Here is a 10,647-nt window from a genome sequence, read left to right on the forward strand (position 1 = left end):
ATACTAAAAAGCTTAAAAAATCTGCTTGTTCAAGTAGGGTACTTGTTCAATATGTTAATATAAAATTTTTGCAGTTTTATATAGGATATTTTACTAATTTTTACCATATGAAGGCATTGGAAATAAAGCCAATTATTTTTGTAAATTTCCAGGAAAATTTTGGAATTTTTTCTGACTTTAAAGAAATTTTAATTGATTTTTACCATTTGAAGGCTTTGGGAAAAAAATGAATTTTGTAAATTTAAACTGACAAAATCTGACTTTATTTAATTTTTATCAAATTTCCTGACTTTTCCTGACTTTTTTACAAAACCCCCCATTTTTTCCTGACTTTTCCTGACCAAGTGGCAACCCTGATTAAGTTTTTGTCACTGATTTTAACTTGGATTAAGATATTTGTATGAAAAATAATAATTAAAAGCTATAATATTATTATATTTGTTGCGCAACTGTTCTGATGCAAACTTAATAACTTATTTCAAAAAAATATTTGCTTCAATAACTTGTTAGATTTTAAAGTTAATGCAACTTTAGCATAACTCAACAGAACTTGATGTTTATCACAGTAGTTTTACAACAGTTAATTGAAATAGCAACATAAATTTTTGAAGGTTTTTATTTTGTCAAAGAGTTGTTTCTGGTAAATCATTCATCTCTTAAATTACAAAATTAAAAGACTTTTTGTTTGAAATTATAGGATTTACTAAACAATAAAATATAATTTGTTCAACTATTATTGTACTAATTAATATTTCTTTACTATGAAATATTTTTCTATTGGGTTTTTTAAAATTATAGCTTAAAGAAAAACTATAAAAAAATCTGCAAATAGAAACTAAAAACTTAAAAACACTATAATATATAGTTTTCATTTGTCAGATGTATATTTTGTGAGAAATTACTTAATTTTAGTTAGTACTCAAAGTGAAAACATAATGAGATATTAAATATTACACTAAACTTTAAGGTTGCAATCTCTTGCCACTGAAACCGGTCGGAAATAAAATATATAATTTGCATAATTCTATTTAAACAAGCTCTTTACATCCCAGTAAATTGAGCATTCTTTTTTAGTTCAGGCAAATAACTATACACTAAACTTTATAAAAATATAAATTTAAGAGTTTTTCAAAAAAAAAAAAAATTAACTTTAGAATAATAAATATGTATTCAACAGAAAAAAAAAGATATAGTATTACTATAAAGGAATAGTATACCATTTTTTCCTTTTTTTTATTAAAAGACCCAAGACAAAACTAGCTTAAAACTCTTAAGTATTTGAGTTTTAATATAAATGTTTTGGGCTCAGTATATCTTGAAAACTAAAATTTCAACTAAAATATATTTAAAATATAAAACCTAATAAAATACTATAGATTATTGAGTTCGATGTTTTTGATTAGAATGCTTATTGATATTTATCATTTTAACAGATTAGTTTTTTTTCAGATTTTTGAGTTTAAAAAATATATATACACAAAATCAAATTATTATAGTTAATTATATTTAATAAAACTAAACGTTTTTGTGAGACAGCTGTTTCACTTGTCTTCAAAAATTGGCCAGTTACTCAGGCACTCTATTAAACAAAATATTATATTAACCAAAATGTACACATTCAAGCTAAAAGCTCGTAATTTTTATTATAAAATTAACTTATTTTTGCTAATTATATTATATTCTTCTTTGTAATATGAAAAAAAAACATGAGGTTTTAAAATTAAACTACTATTTAGCTTTTAATTAAAGAGCTTTTTGGTAATTGTCAAATATTTTTAAACTACTACTTTAAATAATTTGGAATGTTTTTGCAAATTAAAGTGTTTATTTTTGAACTGACTAATTTAATGACATAACAATTCTTAAAAGTTTTAGCTTAATTTATGGGCATTTAGACTTTTGTTTTATCTTAACAGCCATTTAATAAACTAACTTATGGATAATCCTACTTAGTAATAGTATCATAAAAACCATAGCATTTTTTTAATAATATATTATCAGGGGTGTAGCGTGGGAAGGAACACTGACGCAAATATGTGCCACCAAAAAAAAAAGAATATAACATCTTTATCCTTTATTATTTATTTTCTCTGCTTAATTTGCTTTTTTTCAACTATGTTTATCTAGTATTCAAAAAGTTAAACAAATATTGAATGCCAATTACCAAAAATACTGTTTTGGTGCGTAGGTGCAAGTGTGCACTGATTTTGATTAAAAACTACATTATGAAAATTTTTATAACTTCAAAAACTTTATAAGAATTTAGACTCAAAAAGAACGCAATGAGAGTAGTGCACCGAAGTAGTATAACACTTATGATAGATTCTTCTACAAGGACAAATGCTAACATTTTGTAAACAAACCATAAAGCTAAACCTATCTTATATTGATAATGATTCAAGAATAAACAAATTGTAATAAAAATAGCAATAAATAACTACTAAAAAAATGAAAATAAAATGATAGTAAAAATAAAAAACATTAGTAACATAATTTTATAAAATAAATGTTAAAAAGCAAAAAAATTATAAAAAGATAAAAAACACAATAAAAAAAATAATAGATAAACAGTTCATACTGGAATTTCAGTTTTTATCTCACTATACAAAAAGTTTTGTTTAAATTTCAGTTAACTTTAAGTTTTTAGTAAAAGTAGTTTCTTTTTTTATTAAGACAGTAAACAAATAAAAGTATTTTATTCTATCAGCCATAGAGTTTAAAAATTTATCAATTTTTGTAGCAAGTTATTTAAAATTTGTTCAGTCACAACATGAATAAATTTAAAGCAACTTGTAGAAACAGATCTTTTACAATTATTTATTAATCTAAAAGACGGAATTAATTAATTCTAAAATTAAATTTATATAATTTTAAATTACATTTGAAAATGGTGTTTTTAAAAATCTGCTTTCTACCAACTGTATGTAACATTTAAAAAATGCTTTTCCCTAAAGATCTTAAAAAAACTGATTTTAAGATAAGGGAAAAGTTATATTTCTTGTATTTTTTTCAAAAACTTTGAAAAAGTTGACCTTAAAAAATTTGTCTTTTAAACATTTAGTTTTGTATCAGAAACTTTTAGTTAACTTTTTCCACACATTCAGTATAACTCAGGATTTTATGAAGTTTTTGAAAACTTTAGTATGACTCAGTAGAGACCAGGATAACCCAGGCTGAGTTTTTCATGAACATGACTAAGTTTTTCTAAACTCAGGCTGACTAAGATAGCTTTGTTTTTTTTAAACTCTTAATAGTTTTAATGTCTTTAAAAGCTTTCAGGAAAGTTTTTTTCATAGTAAAATTAGTTGCATTTTATGTTGTTGTCTAACCAATTATGTTAAAGAGCTCAATTTTTATTAGTTTAAAAAAATTTTTAAAAATTCTTTAGGGTAATTTAAATTACTTATGATGACTCAAAACATTTTTAAACTAACTCAGGATATTTTTAAACTAACTAAGGACAGCTTTTTGATTCAAAGAGTGACAAAGCAATCCTGATATCTTTAAAGCAATTTTTTTTTGTAAAATGTGTTTTATAATATTTTTTATATATTATATTGTGTAATATAATAATTTGTTTTGATTAATTTTTAAATTGTTACTAAAATAAATATGCAAAGTAATATTGTATGGAACATTGCAAATCTAAAAAAATGTCAGATTGGAAAATTATCAGAAGTTGAAAAGATAAATTGAAAAATAGTAGACCAACACTAGATATTGCTATTACTCAAGACTGCACTTCAAGTGGTATAAAATTTTTATTTTTAATATTGTTAATATTTCAGATATCTTCATTTGTTAAGATTTATTTTTACAGTTTTGTATTTTAATATAGCTAAAAACATATAAATTAAAACAAAAAATAAACAGATTTTTAGATTTCTTCTAAAAAAACTCAACTTTCAATTTTAATACTGAGGATTTTACATTCTTGTTTAAAAGATAAAGATAGTATATTGAAAGCTGTGATATACAAAAGTAAGAGCAATTTTGAGTTTAATACAATTCTTTTTTATTGATATAAAATGTATACTGAACATTATCTAGAAATTGCATAGAAAAAAATGTTTAGAGATGTTAATTGTTATACTCAATTGACTATTTATTTGTTGTTTTAGTTGTATACTTTTTATTTTAAAAAATTGTAAGTTTGTTGTACTAAAATTTTTTTTACAGATATATTGTTGGTTGAGTCATAAAGGGTTTTACTTACTTTTTACTGTAAACAAAAACAGATAATGACATATTTATTTAAAAGCTGTACTTTTAAAACAGGGGTTCCCAACCTGGGGTGCTCGCACCCCTTGGGGGTGCGAGGCAGCAATCCAGGGGGTGCGAGATTGCTTTTCATTTTTGTATGATAAATAAGGAGATTTTTACTTTCTGATAAAGTTTATAAAGTTAAAAAGTACATTTTGTTATAAAAAGAAGTTGGCGCTAATTTTCTGAATAAACTAATTTTATTAATACGTCATAGAGCAAGAGTGCTTTTCTAGAAGTAAATTCATTTTACTAACTTCATTTAATAGCTGTTAGTTTAGAAGTAACATTTCAATAAGATTTCTTAGAGTTTTACACCTGTGAATTTTAATCATCTGTTCTTTAAATATTTCATTTTCTTAACTGGCATTAATTTTTTTAAATAATTTATGAGGTAGCATCTATTTTAAATGAAATACTTAGATTAAATTAGTATCTTCAGCAGGTTTTTGATTAGCTGTTAAGAACAGGTTTTTGATTTATAAAAGAATGTAATCTTTTATAAAGATATAAAGTATAAACTACAAATAATCCAACTCAAAAAAAAATTATACTAATTCTCCAATAGTTATAGTTTACAACTGGAAATGGGTATATTATAAAGCATGCACAGTTTATCTTATATCTTAATGAAATATATTTTACTAATAAACAGACTTGAAAAAGAAAAAAAAATAAAATAGTTTTAACAATTTAAGACTGAGAATGGGAATAATATTATAATACATATACAAATAATAAAATATCTTAATAAAATTTATACTTATGTGAGATATAAACTATAGATATTCATTTAAGTAATGTGGGCATTGGGTTATCAGTTCGTTTCTCTTGTTTAAGGTTTTTCTTTTGTCTGCTAGGGCTATATGGAGTCTTTCTAGACTGCATAAAGTGCACATGTTAGTATGGTTTGTGTTAGATTTTACTGATTCTACTATTTTCCATTCAATTGAGTATTTTATATGGTTACTGTATAGATCCCATAGGTGATTTGCAAGTTGGGTACAATTTTTGGGTTTGCTTTTAAAAGGTTTGGGGAAAGAGGTTTTGTGTTCATTATATATAGACTTAAATTTTCTTTTGAATGAACCAATATAAATTTTGTGGTCATTTACGGATGTTGAAACTTTAGCTTGATATATGACATTACTTAGGCAACACTTGTTATCCACGGGGCAGTTTGTTTTTGATCTACAATTACAAAGTTTTTCGTTTTATCTGATTTTTTCGTTAGTTTTTTGTGTGGATTTATAAGGGCCATAACATTTGGTGTGCAGCAGTATGATATTTAAGTTTAAGCCTAATATTTATTACTTTTTTAGTGCTTTTTCCTCACTTCTAATATTTTTTCAAGTCTTAAAAAACTAAATGACGAAGTCATAGGCTGAAGCACGATGTTTTCTACCTTATAAAAAATAGATAAAACTTGTTCGAATATAGTTTGTTATGTTTTAAAATTTCCAATTATTTTGTTTTTGTTAATATAGAACATTATAATAAAAATTAAATACAAGTTATTAGTTGATGAAATCAACGATTTTATAATCAAATTACTACTAAATAATTATATCATATAGTGTTAGGGGTGCGAGATCAAATTAAGAGATTTTAGGGGTGCGGGGCATCAAAAAGGTTGGGAACCACTGTTTTAAAATAACTTTATTAAAAGAAATATTATTGTCAGTTTTAGCAGAAATTTTAAAAGTTTACTAAAAATCAGTTTTATTCATTTTAAAGCAACCTTTGCGAGTTATCAGGAAATTGTAATTTTCATAATACAAAAACTATTATATATAACATAATATCATATTATTAATTATTTAGACCTAAATGAGTGTTTTGTATGTTTTAAAATTTAATGAGTTTTTAGAAATGTAGCCCCTTAAGAGTTATTAAAGATTTTAAATTGTCAGAAATTGAAATGACAAGTAATTTTTTACAGTATGTCAAGGTTGTCATACACTCAGGATAACTGAGTGTATGAGTGATAAAGAGAGAAGGATGCATTTTCATTACAAAGGTAAAAAATAAGCATATAAGTTTTTGTTTGTAACTACTTTAGTTTTTGATAGATATAACATGTTTTAGATATATGTTTTTTATAATTGGATGTTACCACCTGTAGTTTGTTTTACAAATTCTATGCTTAGTCAGTCTTTTTTTTATTATCTTTTAAATTATTTCCCTATTTTATATTAAAAAAATTTGCTTTCAAGTTTTAATAACTTTAGTATTATTTTTCAAGTTACTTGCAATAGAATATTTTTTTAAATATAAAAACTTTTTTATTTTATTAATTTGTTGAAAAACATTTATATGCTTTTTTCTTGTTTATTAGATATTATGTTTTACTATCATTATGTCTTACCTTTCAAACTTGCCATAAAACAGTTTTTCACTATGTCTTTTGTTTTACATTTTTCATTTTTTGAAACGTTTGATTTGTATTTAATTAAATTTTAAAAAAATCAAAAAGCTAAGTTCATCTTGCTTTAACTTTGTTATAATTTTCTACTATTAATACCTAACTTTCATTAAATAAGCAAGCAATCTAATCTATTTATAACATTTTACTTTCTTTTACTAAAAACATTTTTGTGTAATACATATAATGTGCAATGAGGTGCTGTTATCACTGTTGTATTGCATATTTTTCGTAAATAAAACAGATATTTTCGTTTTATTGAATATAATCGTTTTCATACATATAAAGTTTACTGTAAGTAGTAAAACCAATTTTCATTTAGTAAGTTTATATTGTATAATTAATTCTTATACTTTTTTTTTATTGCTTAATTTTGTAATATATAAGTATTTTTTAGAAGAGTGACTTCAAATTTATTTTATTTAATAAATTTATTTTAATTATATTTCTTATAAAAAGATCTTTTTTATAGCTAATTAAAAAATTCTTAAGTTATGGAATTTTTTGAGAAAAAAAATTGTGCCACTAGTATATTTATACACACACACATATATATATATATAATATGCTTATAATTTCATGACTTAACAATGCTTAAAAATTTTGCTTACTTTCATGTTTATTTCAACTTATTTATTATCATATTACTGTAATAAACTGACTAAGGATATGTCATGTTTAGCAGAACAGTAAAACAATTGTTTCAGTAAAAAGACATAGTTTTTTGTTATCAAAAAGTTGTTAAACATTGTTACTTAAACCTCTGAAGATACTTCTAGGTGAAACAAAGTCAGCTGAGTAACAATTGTTGAATAAACTTTTGATAATTTAGCACTTTAGTATTGAGCACTTTAATTCATATAGTTTTTGAACTTGTGTAGTGTTTTACTAATATAATATGTATGACTGCCACCCTTTGATTCAAAAAAAATAATTGTTTTGATTGACCTAAATTTTCTCTGAGTGGCCTTAAACTGCCCTAAATCATCCTGAGTTTTTAATCAAACCCTTAAAAATCATTTACTTATGATGCAAAACACTTTTACCTCAAATTCATTTTATTCTAAATAATTTAAGGAAGATTGTATGTGTATGCTTCTGCATTAGTTGCTCACTAAACTTATGTAAAAAAACTGTTTTTGAAGATTCACGTTTAAAGTTTGAATCAATTGAGATTGAAAAATATAGTTTGTGGATAATTTTATGTAACCATATGATTTAACTTTATATATAACAGAAAATAGTTTAAATTTTTTTTTGACAACTCAAATGACTAACTCTAATTTTACCACATTAAGTACTCACTTCAATGCATATTTATTAACTTTAATGTTAACGTCAATTCTAATTAAACAGTTTAAAATCAACACTCATCATAATAAGTATTAACTTCATATTTAAAACAAAACCAAAATGTTACTTCTAAGAACAGTGAAGAACTAGCAGCAAGGATAAAAACGTTTTTAAATAAGCATTTCTAAATTTATAAAAATTATGTTAGAACAAAATTGGTTATCTAAAATAAAGAAAATATTGAAACTGGATAAACTAAATCTCATCTAGAAAAAATATGTCCGGAGATTTTTCAAATCATAAATCTACCATGAGACTTTTATAAACAATCAAAACTGTCCTGAGTCATCCTGAGTTAAAAAAAGCTAAAATATCATGAGTTTCCTGAGTACCTTGAGTGTGTAGCAATACTGTGTGTTTATAATATACATTAATAATGACATAAACTTCTAATACATAGTCGTTTAATGCTGGACAAAATCAGACTGGTCAAAAATTTTCAGCTTGATATTTGACTAAAATTACTTAATTGCTAAAACCTGAACTGGACAATTTTTAATCTTCTAATACTTTGTAAATGTAAAATTAAAAACATTAAAGGGAAACAATTGTATCAGAAAAAACCATAGTGTTTTATTAATGATATGATACATATATATTAAAATGCTTATATAAAAGACAACCTTAGAGTTTTTAGCTGAAAATTGTTTTGCATGTGGCAGTTATCAAAAAAAAAACATTGTACAGAATTTAAGACAATTTGAAGAAAGTGTTACAGAGGAACTTCTTGATTTTTTAAAACAAACAAATTCTAAACCAGAAAAATTTACAAAAATAAATAAAAAATAAACAAAATTAAAAAGTACCTTTGTGAAACTTAGTTTAAACCTTATTATAACAATTATTATATTATAATACGTCCCAGAGATTCCATATAAGAAGCATGGTTGCCACTGATCAAGCTGAGAAAAAATTCCTGATTTTTCCTGACTTTTTACCAGAATTTTCCTGACTTTTCTAAATCAAACTCTTAAATTAAACTTATTCTAAAATACATAATCTAACACTTGAAACTATATAAAGCTGTTCAATATGTTAAAAGAAAATTTTTGCAGTTTTATAAAGGATATTTTACTAATTTATACCAGATGAAGGCATTGGAAGTAAAATTTAAAAAAATTGTAAATTTCTAGGAAAATTTTGGAATTTTTTTTTGACTTTAAAGGACTTTTAATTAATTTTTAACATTTGAAGGCTTTGGAAAACAAGGAATTTTGTAAATTTAAACTGACAAAATTTGACTTTATTTTAATTTTATCAAATTTCCTGACTTTTCCTGACTTTTTTTCAAAACCCCCCATTTTTTCCTGACTTTTGACATTTTTTTAAATTTTTCCTGACTTTTCCTGACTGAGTGGCAACCCTGAAGAAGGGACCAACACGTTTTTAATTCCCTCAGAAGATGGATGGACACTGGTTTAAAAAAACCATCTAATAGATCATCAGCAATTGCTGAACACTTATTAAACAATTCAGATTGTGCAAAGAACTATAGTGATAGTAACTTTTCAATTTTAAGTAAAGCTCGTAACGATTATCACCTAAGTGTTTTAGAATCTTTATTTATAAAAACATGCAAACCTAATTTGTGTAAGCAACAATACGTTTATAAATCTAATCTTTACAAGTTGTTATAGATTTTATTTGAATTTTGTTGCTTATTTTTTATTTTCATTGTTGCTTATCTTAGTTAAATTACTGATCAACTGTTTTATATATGCATTTATGAATTGTGAATGTCTAATTAATTAATTTTTGCTCAATAATGCTAAATAGTTTTAATTGATTTTTCTGATGTAACCTCTAACTATTTATTTACTCAAAATTTAATATTAAAATTAGTTGCTAACAAAAGTAGTTAAAAAGAGTTAGCCAAATTGGTTTTAATTGTTTTTTGCTTTAATAAAGATGTTTATGAATGAATTTTGTCTTAGATTTCTATATAATAAATATAGTATACAAATAACTACATTTTAATTAAAATAAATATTACACAAATGATTAATAGAAATTAGTTTGACAATACATAAAATTTTAAGCCTATTCATGCACAACTAAATTGGAAAATATGCTTAAGAAGCATTTATGAATAAAACAAAAATGACAATTAAGGCTTATATAAATAAGTTAAAATAACTTTACAATGTTCTCAAAACTTTTGTCAGGATATTAACATTCAATAAAATATACAACATTTAAACTAAATCAAAATAAAAAATCAACCTACACAATCATTCAACCATGTCATTGAGGATGAAATTATAATATTACAAAACTTTAGTTTTAAGAAAAACTACGACCTAATACTAATCTGTCCTGGACAAGTTGTTAAAAGGTATCAAAGTGGTGTGCTACTCAATAACCAAAAGGTTTTTTTATACGCCAGGTCACACGACCAAATATTTTGAACACTTTTTTGTTGTTCAAAAAACAATGATCATACCCAATCAATAAATCTAACAACAATCAGCCTAAAGAAAAGAGCATTAACACTTCTTATAATATAACTTGTTTAATTAGTAGTAATACTGAAATTGAGAATATAAATCTATATACTTTTGTTATTTTGTAAATAAGTCATTTGAGAAAATAGTAAACACCAAAAC

Source organism: Thalia democratica, chromosome 4 (assembly GCF_965202585.1).
Source record: "Thalia democratica chromosome 4, ktThaDemo2.hap1.1, whole genome shotgun sequence".
NCBI lineage: Eukaryota > Metazoa > Chordata > Thaliacea > Salpida > Salpidae > Thalia > Thalia democratica.